Raw genomic sequence first — 20,355 nt, forward strand, 5'->3', positions numbered from 1 at the left:
GCCGATGCCTCCGTCGCCTGGCTGGAGTGGCCGCGGGGGAGTCTGGAGTCGGGCGGCCGCTGGTGGGAGCCGCGGGTGCCCGGGCCGAGATTGGGGGGGCAAGGCGGGCGACAGAAGGCCGATGCCTCCGTCGCCCGGCCCTCTACAGAATCCACCCCCCAAACCTCCAGGTATTTCCCTCCTTAGAGCTGGCAACCCTACATTCCCCTCAGTGCCTGTTGGTAGGCAACTAAGCTTGGTCCTGTCACCTACTTTGGCCTTTGGGAGAAAACACATTGGGGCCAATCCTGATAGGGTTGCCAACTCCAGATGGGAAATTCCTGGAGATTTGAGGGATGGAGCCTGAAGAGGGTGAGGTTTGAGGAGGGGTGGGACCTCAGACAGGTACACTGCCATAGACTCCACCCTCCAAACCAGTCAGTCTCACATAGGGAACCATTGTTGCCAATCTCCAGGTGAGGGCTGGAGAGCACTCAGTATTACAACTGCTCTGCAGAAGGGAGGGCAGAAGTCAGCTGAAGTCAAAGGGGCAGATAATGGTAGGTTGGTGGCTAGCTGGGAAGGAGATGGGGTTGCCAACTACATGCTGACAAATTCCTGGGGATTTGAGGGGTGGAGCCTGGAGAGGGTGGGGTTTGCAGAGGGGTGGGACCTCAGACAGGTAGAATGCCATAGACTCCACCCTCCAAACCAGCCATTTTGTCCTGGGTAACAATTGCTGCCAATCTCCAGGTGAGGGCTACAGATTACTCACAATTACAACTGCTCTTCAGGTAGCAGAGATCAGTTCCTCTGGAGAAAACAGTGGACTCTGTCATTATACCCTGCTGAGGTCACCACAGCAAATTGACACTGTTTGCCCAAAGCCAGAGCACTGCCCCAGAGCCTCTTTCTAGATCCCGTTGTATTGCTTTCACAACGGGCTTTACCGCTAGCATTGTCATAAATGTATAGAATGCTCAATTTTTGTAATTTTTGTTGCAGCTTTACCATGTCATTACAGCCTGACAAAGGGTTGAAACGGAGATTTACCTGGGACATCCACTGCCATGGTTAATACTATGTGGTTAACCTCATGTATCATGGTTTAGCTTCATATATTTAAATTCAATTTGTACTGCATCTTTAAAGAATAGTTAATAAGAGGGGGGGGTTGTAATTTCAAATAGAATTTTGTGTATATTGCTTTAAAATTACAGTGTTCTTCAGATATAGTATAGTGGGAGTCATGGCAGCCCTAATTGGCAGCCAGTGATGGAACTTCAGGATAAGAGTGCTGGCTAGTCCTAGATAACAAACAGGCTGCCACATTTCGCACCAGCTTCAGTTTCCAGATAATCTTCAAGGTAACTAAACCATGGATCAGCATGGCCTGGTCAGGAATCAGTGAATAGGGAACCACCATCTTAACTAAATGTAGCTGGGGGGAAGGCATTTTGGCACCTGGTTTTCCAACAGGAGACCAGGATCCAGCAAGACTCCCTAGCTCTTAATAGAGTTAAAGCTGCACATCATTGATGGTAGGAAGAACAGTTTAATTTAAAACAGTAGCCCTTCCAGTCAGCATCACCTTCATTTTACCTGGATTCAGCTTCAGTTTTTTCTCTCTCAGCCATTCAGACACTGGGCCAGGAGAGAGACAGAAGCAGGTAGTGGCTTAGTCAGAGTAATATATAGATTGGCATCCTAAGCATATTGACGACACCTACTCTAAAACATCAGACAATCTCATTAAGGGGCCTTACACAGATAGTAAGCAACACAGGATTATAAGACAGAGCCTTGTGCCACACTCACGTCTGCATCTCCCAGTGCAAACTTTTAGTGGTGGTCTCACTCCTGCACCAGATGGCAACTATTATTAGCAAGAGCGCCACGCAAGCTTTAGATAGGATGGAAAGAGAGGAGGTGCTGCTGTCCTTTATGCCCCATTCTATGTCAACAGAGTGGGACTCTGGGCTTCTAGAATCAGTCTCAGTGTTAGCCACTGTAGCAAGGAGTTTTCTCCTTATGTTTAGAGGCAAGGAGATGTCTTACCTGCATAACACAGGATGCCATGGTAGATATTGTGCCTCTGCTACAAATTCAGCCGCTAGAAGAGGGGGAAAGGTCAAACTCTCTGTGTTTCATATTAAAAACATATACCTGCAATGCACGTCCATTACTTTTCTGTCTTCATGTATACATCAAAGGTATCCCTTGTTACATTTTTTCTTTAAGCAGCAAGTATATTAACAAGTATAGTATCATCCACTCACTGCATGATGTTTAATGTGGTCCCATTCATCCACTTGAGTTTTGTCTCAGTTAAAAACAGTTATGAAGGTTTAGACTGACTTCACCACCTAAGGTGGCATATGTGGAAAAGTCACAGCCAGCTGACATGGAGTTGATAGCAAGGCCCACTTGTTCAAATGCCATGCTGTTGCTTAAGCTCTGGACAGTGACTGAAACTGGTGGAGAGCCTTCTGGGAATGCTTTTACTGGACAACATGACAAGTTGAATTACAGCCATATAACAAGTTCTACTTAGTAAAACAGCATTTAGAAAATTGTTTTTGTCAGCTAAAAGTTATTGATTGAAATGAAAGTATATTAAAAGACTCCGTCCCAAAGAAATGCCATGTGTGCACTGGAGGAAACTTCACATACACCCAGATCCTGGCTTGCTGTTTTTTGCTGCAGTAGTTCTGGCCGCTGAAGAGACAAGCCACTCCAGACATGGGCTAGGGGCTTTCTCCTGGGGTGGTGGTGGGGAAGCAACTACAACTCTGGGGGATGTGCTAGGCTACCCCTTTTGCATATAATGCTTTTGACTGATTTATGGACCATCATAGGAAGTTAGAATATCTATCCAAAGGACTAAAATGGGATACTTGCACAGGAATCATTCCATACAAATCAGCTGTGAATTCCCTGGGGGGGAAAAGCAACTCCAGACTTTCATCTTTAAATATTTACTGTTGGGGTTTTTTTTTTTGAGGAAAAGAGGATGTAATGAAATGTTTTAATAAGCCAGCATGGTATTGGTGAGCTCAGTGTGTCCTTCTGATGTAGAAGGCTGCTAATTAATTTAAAGGTAATGCAGAAGCCAGGTTTTATGTACTATCTCAGCTGAAGCAGTTAAAGAAAAATGGTGTATTTTAGAGTTCTACTAACAGTAGTAAATGTCAGTCCCTTGCAGAGATACCATATCTTTTTCTAACACCCAGGGCAGTACTCATGTGAAAAATCCAACACAAACACAAAATGAAGACACGTTCCCTAAGCACAGCCAAGGGATTGTATTAAACTTCATAAATAATGCAGGCACCAGAAGTTTAAAGCTACTGAACAACCACATGACAGGAAAGTCATAGTAGTAGTGCAGATTTACTATCACCTTTTAATTTGGAATGTGAGAAACCTCCCCAAAAGGAAATATATGAAGAAAGTCTTAGTGATGATGGATTAACAGGAAGTGGAACCTCTTTAAGGCAGGAAATCTATTAGAAAGCAAGTCCCATTGGATTCAGTAAGCCTGGTTCTGGATAAATCTCTTTCTGATTAGGTTGTAAATAAGATTAAATCAAATGGTTATGGAAACTGAGTTGACGAAGCACATGTATCCTTTTTTCCAAACATAAATTTAAGGTTTTTTACCTTAATTGCATATTCAAGGGTCAAAAAATTCCTTTAAGGTCAATTTAAACTCTGAAAAGCAAGAAAATGCAAAAAATGTGCAATTCTTTTCCTCAGTGACTCCTAGCTCTTAAGACATAAGCATTTAGACTTCAGAAAGGATTAAGTTGACCTCAGTGTTACAGATAATTAATTTACTGCCTAATGCCCAATATTCACAAACAGCTAAATAAAAAAAATTATAAAAGTTTATTTTTAATCTCGACCTCCTCACACATGCATTGTGTATTAAAAATACTCATTTAAGTGTAGGTAAATTGTTTTCACGCTTCTATATTTCTCCTGATGGTTAACAAGTTTGTCAACTCGGGGGATGTAATGAAATGTGGGGAATCAAACTCCGTTCTCCCAGATTACCATTCACACACTTAACCATTACACCAAACTGTCTCTCACACCAAACTGGTTCTCAGACCAAATAGGCAAAAATTTAAAAACCCAGCCTAGTGGCAGGAATGGATCTGCCGGTTCAGACTGCCAATCCATTCTGTGCATGCTTCTCCACGTTCAGACATCTGGCCATGCGCAATAAATGCACAGGGAAACAAAAACACCACTTGTAAAGTGGTGCCTTTTTAACCTGGCTCCAAGTTGTCCTAGGACAGGGTGAGTATGCCCGGGGAACGCCTGACAGATGTAGCTGTGTGACTGTGCCCATTTGTTCTGGAGCAGAGAGGCGGCTGCGTCAGGCCAAACTGCTTGTGTGATCACAGCCTATGTTTCCTCAAAGATGTTTGCTGTCTTTAAAATAAAGGGAGGGAAAAAAGAAGGAAACAAGTAGTTCTTTTAAACACAATCTGATTTTATTGCTAAAAGTGATTTAAGATTCTTTCTTTTGGGGAAGAAAAAGTGTTTACAGGAAGTGCAACTGGATTTCTACTGTAGACAAAGGTAGCAAAGAACCAAATTGTTTATTGTGCTGCAATTGCATTTTGGGGTAATAATGTGCTAGCCAAGCACAGATTCCATAATGCCTTTTAAAGGAAGTGATGACTTGTGTAAATAATACATCCAGAATTGTAGGTAAGTTTATCAATCCCTGTGTTATGCTGGAGGTATGCTGCCATTCCCACCAGCAGTCCCCTGCCCCCTTTTAATGTGTTACTAATTGCTGTTGATGAGAAGTTGGCTTTTAGCTACTCAAAATGGTAAACTCAGCAATTGCCTTGTGATATGGCAACCAGGGCTCCTTTTCACACGTGGGTTGTTCTGAGAACTGGAAATGTACAAAGCAGTCGTCATTCACACAAAATGCCATCTATTCCCCAGAACTTTGTGTTATAGACATTATGTTTGCATGTGAAGAGTCCCCAAAACTGCTAAACATACTTGATTAAAATTTCATAGACTAATTTTGCTCTGTTATCTGCTTGCTCCCCAGTTTTGAAAACTGTTACAATTTATCTAGACCAACTTGCCCAAGAGAGGCAGATGGTTTTTCCAAACAGCTAAGAATAGAATTCAGATTTCTAATTAACTGGACCTGTCTTAGTGGACCAACTGCATTGGTAACATACCTGCCCATTCCATTCTGTGGGTTTGTTGGGTACCGACGGAATCATTGCGTGAATATAAACTATCCAGCTTTAAGTATAGATCTCACTGTTTAGAATTACTTTATGACAACTGTGGGTTGGAAACTTTTCCTCCAAGGCCTCCTGTGAAAGAACGCCATCCTGTAATTGAGAAAGATTCCCCCTAATGGAGGCACTGCAGCAAGAAGACCTTAGCAGAAATAATTGGATCCAATCATGTTAACTGCCTTAGTAATTTTTTACTTAAAAATACCAGGATAAAAATATTTCAATCAGTTATTCATGTAGACTGTTAATAAATTCAGAGCTTTTGGATTTGCAAGATAAATTGTAAAACAAAATAATAATAATTTTATCAAAAGCTTTGTATCTAATATCCAGGGCTAAACTTCCACCCTGGGAGCTCTGCTCCCTAGTTGCCTTCCTGAAAAAGAACTTGAAACTGGTACTGTTTTCGTTAATTATTTGGTGTTTGTTATATAACAGGACATTTTATATTTGTTAGTCACCTCAGGTGTTCTCTTTGAATAGAAAGATGGGGGGGGGGAGTCCTCCTTTGTTAATCCATACCATATTTAAATATTTTATATATATTATTGGTACCTTTTTGTATTGTTTATAATTGGGCTGGTGATATACCGAATAAACTACTACTACTCCTATATTTTCCACAAAATGCCTAGGAATGTAGGTTTGGGAACACTAGTGCTTCAAAGCTCCCCAGAAATGTATAAGCCTCCCATGTCTCCTTGAAAAGTTCTTTCCACCACTCTCTGATGCACTTCTTTTAAAAGTACCAGACTTTATACTTGCATGGAAGAAAGCAGCCTCTGACCTGGAGAGGTGTAGATGTTCTTTGAATATACTCAGTAGGGAAGGAAATGAACCCAGCACACATTTAGATGCCCATTAGTATTTATTACTGCCCTCACATAATCAAGAATGGTACCCTAGGACTGAAAACAAGCTGCAGGGCTGATTCCATAGAATTCCTTTACTCCAGGCTCTTCCATGTTTCCCAGACCCATTTAATTATTCATGGGGTCTATTGCATTATTGTCAGGGAGGCATCTCATGCTGCCTATTTTATTTGTTCCTATCAGGGAAAAAATGTATTTAGCTGCATATTGTATTGCCATGTTTTTTTCTGTTTTTAACAACATGCTAATATCAGGATATCAGTATAAATACACATGCAATTGTCAGTTAATATTATGGTATGATTTTCACAGTGCCTGGGGCAACGGATCAGGATTGTCAGAAGGAAAAATAATGCGGGGGGGGGAATGCATAAAAAAGGCATTTCCACATTTTTCTTCCAGAGCCATGACACCAAATGGGCTCATTATCAACACGTGGTCCCCTACAATTCAGTATGAATAATCTCGATATATCTGTGCAACACCATACATATGCACTTGGAAAGAAAGCATGTGATGTTAAAGGAAACTTGCATTTAAGTACACAAATCATTCCAAGGGCCATTAGATATGGCGCGAAGGTTATATGATATTCGATGGGCTCAAGCTCTACCAATGATGTAACACAGGATAATTCAAGAGTCAGCAGCACCAAAACTGCTCTTGAAGCTTTGAAATAAGTCTAGACAGTGATCTCATCAGAGATTGCATGGCACCACACTGAGGAATTTCTCTACAATCTACAAGAATAGTTGAATAAAAGTAGACCAGTTCTTAGGTTTATATATAACAGCAGTTACTTATTTTCATGTCCAGTGCAGTGTGGGAGAAGGGGAAGGAAATTTCTGACAACTCTCAAAGTGATTTAGCATACTTGAATACTATTGACTGCTGTATATGAGAATCCCATGTACTTATGATTTGCTGTATGTGGATGTGGTAGGAAGATTTCATCTGTGACATCTTACATATGCAGCAAACTACATGTGTGGAGGATTATCATATGTGACAATCTATATGCATAGCAATGTAAATTCCTCCACAGTATTGACATTGGTGCTGGAATGTTATCATTCATGAAGCAATCCCTATAAAGATAATTTTGACTCATGTAAGCATGCTCTGCTGTGAATAGAATTACCTGACTGTCAGTCATGTTACTTTAAAACACCTATGTTGCAAAAGCCATACGTGTCATTATAGATTTAGCAGTACAGGCAACATCCTCTTTTGTTAAACAAGGAGGCAATATGACTAATTAACACTCACTAGGGAACCTGAAATAATGATCCCTCTCTTTGGAGAGCCAATTACCCCAAATATTCACATTAGCTACTTAGTGCTTCTTTGAAAGAAATGTCTTGATTTCTTCTTTTCTTTTTAATTTAAAGCATTATATAACATGTAGCATCGCATTATAAAATGTTATGTCATATCCTGACAGGAAACAGCTGAGGGTTTGTTGAATACACTGGGAACTAAAAATCTGCTGAAATTAACAAGAAAGCTAACTTTCCCTGGCAAGGGAAGCCTGGGTGATATTGTGAGCTCCTCATATCACTGGGAAGAACAAACTGGAACAAATCAGTCTGCCACAGTGTGTCACTATTGCATCTCACAGAGACACAGGACAGATCACGGAGAAAACTTAGAAGGCATACAATATGCCCACACCCCATGTTCCTTGACTGATTTAGCTATGCTATAATGTGCCATTTAATGATAACTGAGAAAGTTTCATGGAAAGCATTTCCTAGGATTTCCCCACAAAGAATCTTATTTCTGTTATACTTGTCTGTTGATAGTGTAGGGGTTGGGGAACATGTTGATAAAGCACATGGTGATAAAGCATGCAGACACAGGTTGGACTTGGATTCCAAAGGCTGCATAGAAGCCTGTCAATACAAACTGAAGACTAGTGTTACTACATCTCCTTCATGCATGGAATATGTGTGCAGGTTATCCTCCGACTTTTCATCCCCCCATATTTTTGAGTGGTCATGGAGATGTGGACATTAACTTTAGCCATTTAATTGAAGGCAGTTGTTCATTTAATTCACACAGTAGTTGCACTGTCAGAGCAAGGTTTTGAGAGCCAGGCTTTAGGGTGAAAATCCAGGGCCTTTCCTCACAGCAGATGGTGCCCCCAAATAGGCTCTAACTTCACATAATAAATATATCTAATCCTCAAAATGGCTAAATCTATGGATTTATATCTGGAGAATGCAACCATGAAAAAAAAGAAAAATCTGAAATCTTAAAGGATGGGGTTTAACACCCCCAATAATAGAATCAACACCTGTACCTTTAAGAAACAAATGTCAGCCTTCAAATATTCAAGTAGGGATGGGCATGAGCTGTGAACCACAAACCCATACAAATAGCAAACCATGAACCAATATGAACTGGGAGGTTGGTTCACAAACTGACGGGTTCATAAGAGTTCATGAACCATTTAAAGTTTAAATCCCTGCTTTCTGTTCCCATGGTTTTTTGCAGAAAGCAGGAGTTTCCAAACAGCTCAGTGGCAGAATCACCACTTAGGTGTTTAGTTTAAATGGCTCTGAGCCATTTAAATCCTGCTTTCTGCTCCCTGCAAAAAGCCACAGGGAGCAGAAAGCAGGGGTTTCCAAATAGCTGAGCTGCTTTTTGTGAAAAGCCATGAACGGCACCAAAATTCATTTAATTTCATGGCAGTTCTTCCATTTGCAGATATCACTTTGTGAAACATGAGCCGGATTTCATGACGAGCTTTTGTTCATCAGCCAGTTTGTGCCCATCCCTATATTCAAGTATTCTAGAAATGAATGCCAGCCTTCAAGCCTTGGTTTCTGTCAATAAAAGGCAAGGGGAGGGGCAGGGCTGTTTCCAGAGCTGTTTTGGCCTTTGAAGAAGGATTCACTGGGGCCAGGCCTGGCAGCAACCACCAAGCTACTTGATACCACATGACTTACATGATTCACCCAGACTTGGCTCCTTGCTACTGTTCAACAGCAGCCATTCCACCAGCGAGGTAGTGTTAACATTTCAGATTAGGAACTAGGAGACCCAAGTTTAAATCACCAGCCTGCCATTGAAGCTCACTGGGTAAACTTGGGCCAGTTACACATTTTCAGTCTACCTCACAGTCAGAGCCGGGTTTGATTCCCCACTCCTCCACTTGCACCTGCTGGATGACCTTGGGCAAGCCATAGTTCTGATAAGAGCTGTCCTTGAAAAAGAGCAGTTTCCATCAGAGCTCTCTCAGCTCCACCTACCTCACAGGGTGTCTGTTGTGGGGAGGGGAAGGGAAAGGAGTTTGTAAGCCACTCTGAGACTCCTTTGGGTAGTGAAGGGTGGGGTATAAATCCAATCTCCTCCTCCTCCTCCTCTTCTTCTGTACAGCAAACCAGGACAAAAACAAAATGAATCAGCTGAGGAAGTTCATTCTTGTTCCAGGTACAGGGCCAGAGGAGGGAGAAGCAGTGTCATAAGGGTCTATGGCATGCTTTATACCTATACCACAGGGACCTCCTCCCAAAGAGAAAATCTGCAAAAAGTAGGAAATTGCTTAGTTCATTGGCCTCAGAGACCCATGAATCAGTGTAAGTGAGGAAAGAGGTAGCCATGTTACATTAACTGAAACATGGCATAAGTAAGGCAGATCCATATTTCAGATCATGGGGAAATTCTCTGACTGTGTCTTCTTCCTCCAAAGGGAGGCCTGTCTCATGTTTTCAGAACCATGGGTTCAATAACCTTATTGAACTCAATATGGATAATATTATTTTCCACTTTCTTGGGAACAAAAAACAAAACCACCAAGAAATATGTAAACTGTAGTCTTCTTTACTCATGCAATTTCTGCATTTCTTTGTTCAAACCTCACCTTTAAGAGAGCCATTTCCTATTTAAATAGCTAGAGTTTTTCTCTGTGCCACTCCATATATCTGGACATATGTTACTGGAGTTTCTGGAAAGGTTGTTAAAGGCTTTCATGGCCAGAGTTCATTAGTTGTTATAGATTTTCCAGGTTGTATGGCCGTGGTCTTGGCATTGTAGTACCTGATGTTTCACCAGCAGCTGTGACTGGCATCCTCAGAGGTATAACACAGAAAGATGGAGTGCTCTTTATGCCAATGTGAGAAGAAAAATGGTAGGCAGGTAATTTATATCTACACAGGAAGGTGGAGTAGGGCTGAGTCATTATCTTACAGGAGTTTCCCAGGCTGTGACATGCTAATGGAGGAGAACCTCCTCAGGAACCCTCCTCCATTAGCATGTCACAGCCTGGGAAAATCCTACAAGACAATGCACTGTGGAATCAGTCACAGTGAAGCTGTTTTGCCTCATCAGAGATGTTGCAATCAGGCCAAAGTGCAATGAATTGGAGTGGAGGCCATAGGTGTAGAGAACGGGGGGGGGCTTGGGGGAGCAGGCCTCCCCCGAGATTTTCCAGGGGAGACTGACCTCTCCCCCCGCCCCACCAGTGCAAGAAAGTGCCTCTCTAGCGCACACGGGTCCTGTGGTCTGGCTCCGAGTTTGTCATCAGGCAGCCCGACAAGGAGTGGGCAAGGCCTGGGCTCAGGCAGAAGCCCCACCCCCTTGTTAGCAGCAGCCAGCACCCCTCCCACTCCCAGCAGGTCTCACTGGGGTGGCGACACGTGGTGGTGCTGGTTTCTTCAGCCTTGCTCTTGCCATTGCCCACCAAGCCTCAAGAGTCAAGTCAAGCTGCCCCCAGCAGCTGCACTGCCCAGGGAGCCCCAGTTTGGGCAGGTAAGGGTTGGGCTGGGGGGGCATGGGCTAGCTGGCCTGGCCTGGACTCCTGATTCCCCCCCCCCCCGCAGCCCCAGGCCCTGCAGCAGCCAACAGGAAACTAAACAGCAGGAAGCTGCCGGGTTCTTCTGTGCCTGCCTCTGCCTGGGATCCTCTGCTGTTTGGTAAAAGGCCCCTGTCAAGGGGCCTCCTCCAGCCAGCCCCATCCATTGGAAAGAAAAAGAATGTGTGTGTGTGTGAGAGAGAGAGAGCCTCCGTGTGTATGAATGTGAAGATAAACAGCCTGCCTGGGGGGTGGGTGGAGGGAAAAAGAACATGTGTGAGTGAGTGAGTGAGTGAGTGAGTGAGTGAGTGAGTGAGTGAGTGAGTGAGTGAGTGAGTGAGTGAGTGAGTGAGTGAGTGTGTGTGTGTGTGTGAGAGAGAGAGAGAGAGAGACTCTGTATATAAGTGTAAAAGAGAAAGTGCCTGCAGGGGTGTGTGTGGAAAGAAAAATAACTTTGAGTCTCACCCAAATCAGCTGGACACTGCAGGAATCAGAGTCCTTAAAGTGTCCTTTGCCTCTGTGTCTGCATTTGCAGAAGTGAGTCAGTGGCTCACATCTGAAATATTGGTGACTGAAGCCTCTCATGTAAATAATGAAAACAACTTATTTCTTGGCTCAGGTGAGAGAAAGCAACTTTTCTTCAAAATAAAGGCTCCTTCGGTCAAGATCAGACAACTGAACTTTGGGCTAGTTACTGATTCCTCCATTATGCTATATTGGTGCTGCATTTTCCCACTAGCAACAAAGGCAACAATACTAACCATCTCAGGCTGCAATCCAAAAAACTTTCCTAGGAGATTGAAAAAAATGGGACACTTCTGAGTAGACTGGTTTAGGATTGCTCATTCAGAAACCTTCAGGTTGAAAGATATAAATCCTTTTAAAATATGTATAAATAAATAATATCTATATTTCTTTTTCTGACCCAGAACATATATTTTTCAGCAAGTCCTGCACCAAGATGAATCTTGACTCTTTATATAAACTATGATAATTCTATTTCTGTAGTATTTTGACATTTTTATTAAAGCTTTTAAAATTCAGTCTTTAATGAACCCCCTCCAGAAGACTTTGTGCCGGTTTAAAATAATTCTATCAATCTAAAAAATAAAATAGGCATTTAGAATATTACAATACTGTATAGAAGTCAGCCATTAAAAGCCATCCCAAGCAAGGATTTAAAACACTTCTGGAAAAATGTTAAGGCTTGAAACTTGGTGATACTGTAGAGGAAGTGAATTCCAAAGCTGTAGGACAGGCACCAAGTGTGCTAGCGTATTTTTGTGGTACAAACTTAGTGCAATTCACGAGGATATTATGCTGAGCAGAACACCTCAGAAGGGACCGGAGATGCACAAATATTCCTCTATACCTCTCTGCTTCATTCCTACTGGGCTTATGGCTGGAGATGTTTTCTGGTAGGCACTGGAGAATTCAGGAGTATTTTGCAATGTCCTTCAAAATTACTGTGGCTCAGTTCAAACATAACATGAGGCCTTGATTTAATTAAACTTTGATTAGTGTGCCTAACTGAATGCAGGCCACTCTACTGATTAATTAGGGACCCTCTCTGAAACTATAGTTTGAAGTTGAATAGCTAAACCAAAGTTAGTCTTAGCTATGGTTTTGTGCAAGGTATGAATAAAGCCATGTTGACTTAACCCTGGCTGGTTTCTTAGCATCGCTTTTACTCATTCCTGAATATAGAGATGCCTGGCCAGAGCAAAGAAGAAACTACCACTGAGTGATCATCTGTAAGCCAAATCCTGTTTTCATAAGCTAACCCTGGTTTTGGATCTGAACTAAGCCCATGAAAAGTTCACTTTCAAAGTTAGAGGTGGCCCAACCCATTAATGATTCTATATGCTTATGTCATATCTGAACAGCATGGGGGCTGCTTTCTTGGGTCTTTTTACCATGTGACAACAGTATAGGATTCTACCACAACCCAGAAAGCATGAAAATATGTAATGGATATGACAGTTTGCTGACTGAAATGCATCAGTTAGATTTTTTTCTGCTAATTTTCAAAAATCAAAAAAGCCAAGTACACTCTTTGTTTTCAGCCATAATTTCAACATAATTTTTTGTTACTGTATATCATGTGGTTATGTTTGATGCATGGGTGGAAATAATGTCTGCAATTTTTGGCTAGTTTCAATGGGGAAAAGGTGGGGGTGGGAATTGGGTGATATATGGCAACCAATGCTTCCTCTAAGCTGTGGAGTCTTGCGAGCAAAGATTCTACTTTGTGAGCTACTGTCATTAAAGTTGTGAGTGAGTGATTTGGCTGCTGCATAATTTAGTTTGCTCTGGAGCCATCCTTCCTAAGCTAAGACAAAAATGTATGAGCCAGAGGCTAAAAAACTGAGCTAGCTACTCTGAACTCTGTACATTGCTCAGAAATTGAGTACACAGCAACTTTTGGAATCTGTGATGCCATAATTTGGTAAATTTCAGTACAAAGTCACCAATGTGAATAAGGCAGAAACGAGACTCCTGTACTTGAATGTCCAGGAAAACTTTTAAAATGTTCCCGTACAGGCTTTTCTGTGTTACCCTCCTTACTTTCAAATTTGTGACCATTTGTTTGTCTTTTGCACATGGTATGTATATTTGCAGATCTTAAAGTGACTATTCTAAAAGTAAATATAAATAAAGGACACAGCAGGAGACCGCTGAGATACCACTTTGACCACTGGCCAACTCCTACCTTTTTCTGGGTTTAGCCCGGCCCAGGGGCATGGCTAGGGGGGTTCCCAAGGGTTCTCAGGTTCCCCTAAATTTTTGGAGAGCCCCTTCCTTAATCCCACATGGCTCTGCCTCTATAGATAGTGACAGTGGCCTGTGATGTCACTGGTTCCTCCCTATGATGTCACTGGGCCTCGGTTCTTTTAAGGATGTAGCATAACAATGCCTCTGACCCAGTCCCAGCCCCCCCCCCCCAAATTGGAAAGTCTATGCCCTTGGTGGAGGCCGATGGCTACAGACAATTTTTCCAAACAGATCTGTAAATGCCTGTAAGTTTCTACATGAGAATAATAATGGTGATTATAAGGAGGGAAATTATTTAAGACTGGAAAAAGTTGCTGTTTTTATGTTTTTGGCCATGCAAAATTTGCATGGAACAATCATCTGCTAAAATAGGAGTCCTTCTTTGCTGCTTGATATTCATTAGTCACAGCACTGAGAAGATAAGTTCTCCTCAGGACTGGTCTTCTTCCAGGCAAGAATATTCAAGTCTGATTTGGAAACATACTATTTTCTATTGGTATTTTATGTCTCACTGCAATTCTGCAGAAGAGTTCAGCACATGCTGGGTAAATATCATCCACGGAAACCAAGAACATTCTGACTTGATTGTGCCCATTGTTAATGTGACAATAATAGTTTACATGGTAATCATCTTAGCCTAAAAGATAAATAAGTATGACAGAGTGTAGAAACTGGCACAACAAGAAATCTCAAACAATAGTAGTACAGATGAAAATATGAATGGCCTACAAAAATAGCTGCTTAGTTCCAGGCTGTAAGGCGACACTTCGGAATGATTTTCCTTTCAAATTCTCATCTATCTGTGACTGAGAAAAGAAACTGACGGAGATTGACAGAGGAAATGTCACCACGGTGACATGAAGCTGTCAAGGGGAGAAAAAACTGCTTTAGACAAAGACCAGGCAAGTATTAGGAATGTTCAACTTATGGATGGTCCTCGAGCCTCGAGACTAATGAATGACCCACAAGGCCTTTTCCTCTCTCCTTTTGCTGATAATATAGAACACAGTCCATTTAGTAATACAGGAGGAAGGGAACACCTGCCAAATAGTTACTAAAAGTTTACCACTGCAAGGAGAAGGAATACTGCATTATTTAAATATGCTACTTCTCTTTCTGTCTATTTCACCAGCCTTGATGTACAGGGATTTTATCATATGGAGAAGCATTTAAACATATGATCCTTCACCAGTAGTCTCAAGACTACAGAGTGAATCTATGTGGTCTAGTGACTGCATGGATTTATTTATTTATTTAAAAATTATTTATAGTTTTAACTTCACCACGAACAGGTGTATCTGGTAGAGTATTTAAATTACATACAGTGAGTCTATTACATTATTTTTTTACCTAACCAAGTATAAAATCTGTTCCATCTTTCTCTAAAAAGGTCATCATCTTTCCCTTGTAATATTATTGACAATTTGTCCATCTCTGCTATATCCAACAGTCTAGATATTATATCTTCCTTGGAGGGTATTCTTTCCAATTTCCAGTATTTTGAGAACATAATATGCGCTGATGTTAATATATACGTTAATACATATTGATCTATTTTTTTTAACCTTGTCTGGTAGTATATTTAGCAAAAAGACTTCTGGTATATATGGTAATTCTATGTTCACAATTTCATAAATTATTTTATGCACTTTGCGCCAGTAATTTTGGGTTATAGAGCACCTCCGTCACATATGATAGAAAGTTCCTACACTGTGCTTACACTTCCAACAGTTTTTAGACATATTTGCATAACGTTTAGCTATTCTTTCTGGTGACCAGTGCCACCTAAAAAAATCTTATATATGTTTTCTTTGTAAGGTATTGCTCTCATAATTTTTATGGCTTTCCATATTTTGGACCAGTCATCTATATCAACATTATGACCCAAATCTTGCATCCATGAAATCATTGGGGCTTTTACTACTTCATCTCGTAAGTAATCCTGGAGAAGAAAATTATATAACTTCTGAATCATTTTATTGCTAGAGGACAACCAGATTTTGTCTAAGTCAGTTTTTGTTTCTTGCCAACCAGTCTTTTCATCTTTATTATATCTAAAGTTTAATTGAGTGTTGTCCCACCAGGTCAATTTAATATTTAGCATTTGAATTTTCAAGATATTGTTCTTATCTAGTAGAATTTCATAGGTCTCTATTTTTTCTTTTGAAAGTAATTTTTTTTTCTTTTCTGTACCAAATGTACATGTGCCATCCCATAGCTAGATTATGACCTTTTAAACTTAGAAGTTTTCTGTTTTCTAGTGTCAAAAATTCATCCCATAGCCACTGCTTTATAGTATAAGTTCCAGTTAGATATTCCTTGACCTCCTCTTTCTTATCTTGAAGAATCTTCCATTGTATTCGTGCTGTTTTGTTATGCCATACAAATCTTCTACATAATTTGTCTAGCACTTTAAAGACATTTTGGCTTCTCAAAATTGGTATGTTTTGTGCTAAGAAGAGGAATCTAGGGAGGATATTCATTGTTATCATAGCGATTTTCCCCATAAATGATAAATTTAACTCTTTCCATCTCTGGAGATCTCTCTTAATATCATTCAATAATTTTGTATAGTTATCTTCTATCAGAGTATTATTTCTGTTGGATATCACAATACCTAGATATTTCACTTTTTTAGCTATTTCCATCGTGATTTTTTTTGTATTTTTTGTATCTCTTTCCTTCTGAGTATAGTTTTTAGTTATAATGTTTGTTTTTTTTATACTTGATTTTTAATCCCACTACTTGCCCATATTTTTGAATTATGTTCATAAGGTATGGCATTGAGGTGATTGAGTCTTCCAGTATTAATACCAAGTCATCCGCAAATGCTTGTAATTTAAATTCTTCTTCTCTGACCTTTAATCCTTTAATCTGTTCACTTTCTTGCACTAAATCATTTAATGTTTCTAGCGTAAATATAAATAGTAGTGGAGATAGTGGGCAGCCTTATCTTGTACCCTTTGTATCCTAATATTTGAAATCATATCTCCATTGATGATTACTTTTGCACACTGTTCAGTGTATATTTCATCAGAAATGTCTCACTTTTTTCTACTTTTTCATTTAGTTCTTATACCTCTTGATCTACCTCTTGTAATTTATCCTCTGTGTTGTTATGAGCTAGTGCAATTTTCATTATCTCTTGTTTGTTTTCTGATATCTGTTTCTTTATATCTTCAGTTTCTGTTGAAATCTGTTTGGCTATATCTTCTATTTTTGATTTCATCAGTTCTATTTCCTTTTTAATCATTTGTTCAATCTTGGTTTGGATAGGCTCTATCTCTTTCCTAACTAACTCAGGTAGGGTTGTCTCCACTGTCGTTTTAATGGTCTGTGCCATACATTCTTGTATGATGGCTTTTAGATCTTTGGTTGTCATTTGGGCCCAATTCATGGTATTAAATTTAAGTTGTGTTTGGGAATTTGGTTGACCTGGGTAAGTTAGGGATGCTTTTCTAATACCACTAGATCCACTAGTACCAGGCACCATTTACCAGCCTTTCCTAGCAAAACTTAATCACTGACTACTAGCTTTGGTAGAAGCTTGCCTTTAGTGTCCTCTCTCTTTACCCTAGAATCCCTGATTTGATTCCTAAATTATAGGCTCTAAAATTTACATTGTTTTTCTTAACTACTAAGAAAGCTATTCCATTTAAAACTCTTGTAATGAGTCTCTTTAAACACAGTCCTGTTCTATATTTCCTTTGTTAAGGTCCTCTTTTATCCTACTATAATTCCTGTCCAGTTCTCTTTCTCTCTTCTTCCTGTCTCTTTTGCTTACAGTCTCTCTTTCACTCCTTGTAGTCACACCTTCTTCCTTGTTCTTCAGTCCTCCATGCCTCCTTTCATGCCTTCCGCACGTTCATGCCTCTCTCCTCCCCGTGCCTCTGCATCTCCGTGACCTCCATGTCCTTGTGCTTTCTCCCTCTGTCAATCCCCTGGTGTTTCATCTAGAAAAGTAAGTGCAAAATCGAAGAAAAGAGAGCTGTAATATTTCTAAGTTCTGGTTATTTTATAAGTGCTTGCCACTTTTAATTTCTTTACCCCCTTAACTTCTCATTCTAAAACTGTTGTCTCATCCCACTAATGGCTGCCTTAAAGGGAGATCTCTAAAGGGAAACCCGTTCCTTTGTTTTAAATTATCTAGGGGTAGAATTCGCAGTTGAAGGTCCTATATTTGGTTAAACTGTCCCTCCAGAAGATATTTATTTTTGTAACACTTCGCTTCGGTGTTTCTGCGTTGGTATCTTGAAGACTCTGTCAGTCCTGAAGGGCTTGTCTTGCACTCGGCATCTAGTCGGGCTCCTTGTCAGCTTCCTGCATAGAAAGTCTCAGCTCTCCCAGAAAGTTGCCATTCTCTCATGGGTTGATGAGACAAGCTTCTTCCTATTGGTTTCTCCCTCCGGGAGAATCCTCTAAAGGTGTGTGGAATCCCCTAGAAAGCTGAAGGAAAGTAGTGGTCGAATAGCAGAGGTAGCCTGCAACTGCTCTTGACGAACCTGGAATCCACCTTGACACATGGATTTATTTTAACAGTAGAGTCCTAAACAGAGTTATGGCCTTCTAAGCCCATTCACACCAATGGATTAAACTTTCATTGCAAACACATGAATCAATGAATTCTGTTAATCTGATCTCTTATCTCCAATGCTCATATAATGTAAATAACTGTTCATTTTCCTTACTATATCCATTTCACTATTTTTTTCTAGCTCTGAATACAATTTTTCTGACTCAAAAGGTTGTATAATGTACCAGCATGTATCCTTTCCATAAAAGGCATTATTCAATCACCTGATTTCTGTTGACTCCGATTGGTGCAACATTTGATGGGGAAGAGAGTTCTGTCATGACAGCCTCCCCCCCCCTGTCAAGTCACAGTTGACTTATGGCGACCTCTTAGGGTTTTCAAGGCAAGAGATTTTCAGAGGTGTCTTGCCATTGCCTGCCTCCTTCTCATGACCCTGGTATTCCTTGGTGGTTTTCCACTTACTGACTAGGGCCAGCCCTGCTTAGCTTCTGAGATCTGACAGGATCAGACTAGCCTGGGCTATCCAGGTCAGGATCATGACACTCTGCTCTAGGTTTATCAGTGAATCCTTTCCTTGGTTCATTAACAAATCCTGTCAAACATGTACACATGTACAGACATGCTACTTTAGAAATACAGTCTTATGCACATTTACTTGGGAGTAAACCCTGCTCCACTGATTTCAGAACATATACATGCATTGCATTGGGCTGCACAAAACATATGTTCTCTTCAAACAGGCATCAAAATAACATCACTTCTTTTGCAAGTGTGTAGAGACAAAAAGATGTGCAATTGGGGGCACCAGTTAGTTTTAGATTACTATCAAATCGTTTTGAAGGCAATTTAGCAAGTTAATAGTAAAGTTAATGGATACAGTGTTTTGCTCTTTCCAGTAGGCCAGCATAGTTGACAATGTGGTGCCTACAAACTGTAGGAATTACAGGTTAGTTGTTGTTCAGGAGGATAACATTCTCTTGCTGTGGGCTTTTGTTCATGAGAACTAAGAACAGAAAAGCAAGACAATTCAGTGCTGATTACTGCTATTGCTGAACTCACAGTCTCTGCTTCTTCAATCTTTTCTGCTGCTTCTGTTATTGTACTTGGCCCTGCAACCTTCTCTACTCAACTCCGTTACCTTTAAATTTATCTTGGACAGACTTTCCCTATTGGCACATGTTCCCTGAAGCATTCTATTACTTTCTGAGTGGCTGTTGACTTTCAAAGTTTTTTGTTTTACTTTGTTATGTTAAACAGAGCACCAGAGTTTATTCAATATATTGCTACTTTGTATGAATCACTACTGTGAGACCAGTAAGCCAAATACACCTGCACTTCTGTTCATCCGCTGCTTTCCCTGGTTTTCACAAGTGGTTTCACCCTCCCAGTTGCAAAAATGCAGTTTGCCCCCTCTTGCTGTGCAGCACCGAAATCTCATTTTCGGAACTTTTTCCAAACTCAGCATTGAACCCACACCAACCTAGTGGAGAGATATTTGCTCATCCGGTGTTTTTCAGCTCTAGGTCTGCCCTCTCCTACCCCCTCCACATGTGCATGTTCTACCCACCAAGCTCACATTACCATGGAACAGTTTCCAGTTAATTAGCTTAGTGTTTCCAGTTCTTAGGGCTTTTCTGCTGTTTACTATAGCAGATAGTGCTGTGGCACATTAGCTTAAAGAGCCTGTCTAGTAACCAGAGGGTTGTATGATCAAATCTCATGTGGAATTCTGATGGTGTGTTTTTTAAAAAAAATTACATTTGAATGCAATTTTGGCCATTACAACCTTGTTCAGTTATTTTCTTAAAATGTTTTTAAAATAAATGTCAGAATGCACCAATGAAGGAATGCAATTTCGGCCATTATAGGCTGCTCAGCAGCCTGCACTCCTCCAAAGCATCACACTTGAAAACATGGCTGACATCGGTCAGAGCCCTCCACCTCCCCAATTTTAGATCACTCCTGTAACGTTCATGGTAGGATTGTTAAAAAATGTATTCCAGGTCATATGGAGAGTCTGCCTGCCAAAGATCTGTTCAAACGCTTATTCTGCCTCATTTTGCTTTGTTGAAGAGAGACATTCCCAAGCGACACTTTCTGTCCCAACTCATG

The sequence above is a fragment of the Gekko japonicus genome, unplaced genomic scaffold (genome assembly GCF_001447785.1).
Source record: "Gekko japonicus isolate JY-2015 unplaced genomic scaffold, Gekko_japonicus_V1.1 scaffold581, whole genome shotgun sequence".
NCBI classification, from domain to species: domain Eukaryota; kingdom Metazoa; phylum Chordata; class Lepidosauria; order Squamata; family Gekkonidae; genus Gekko; species Gekko japonicus.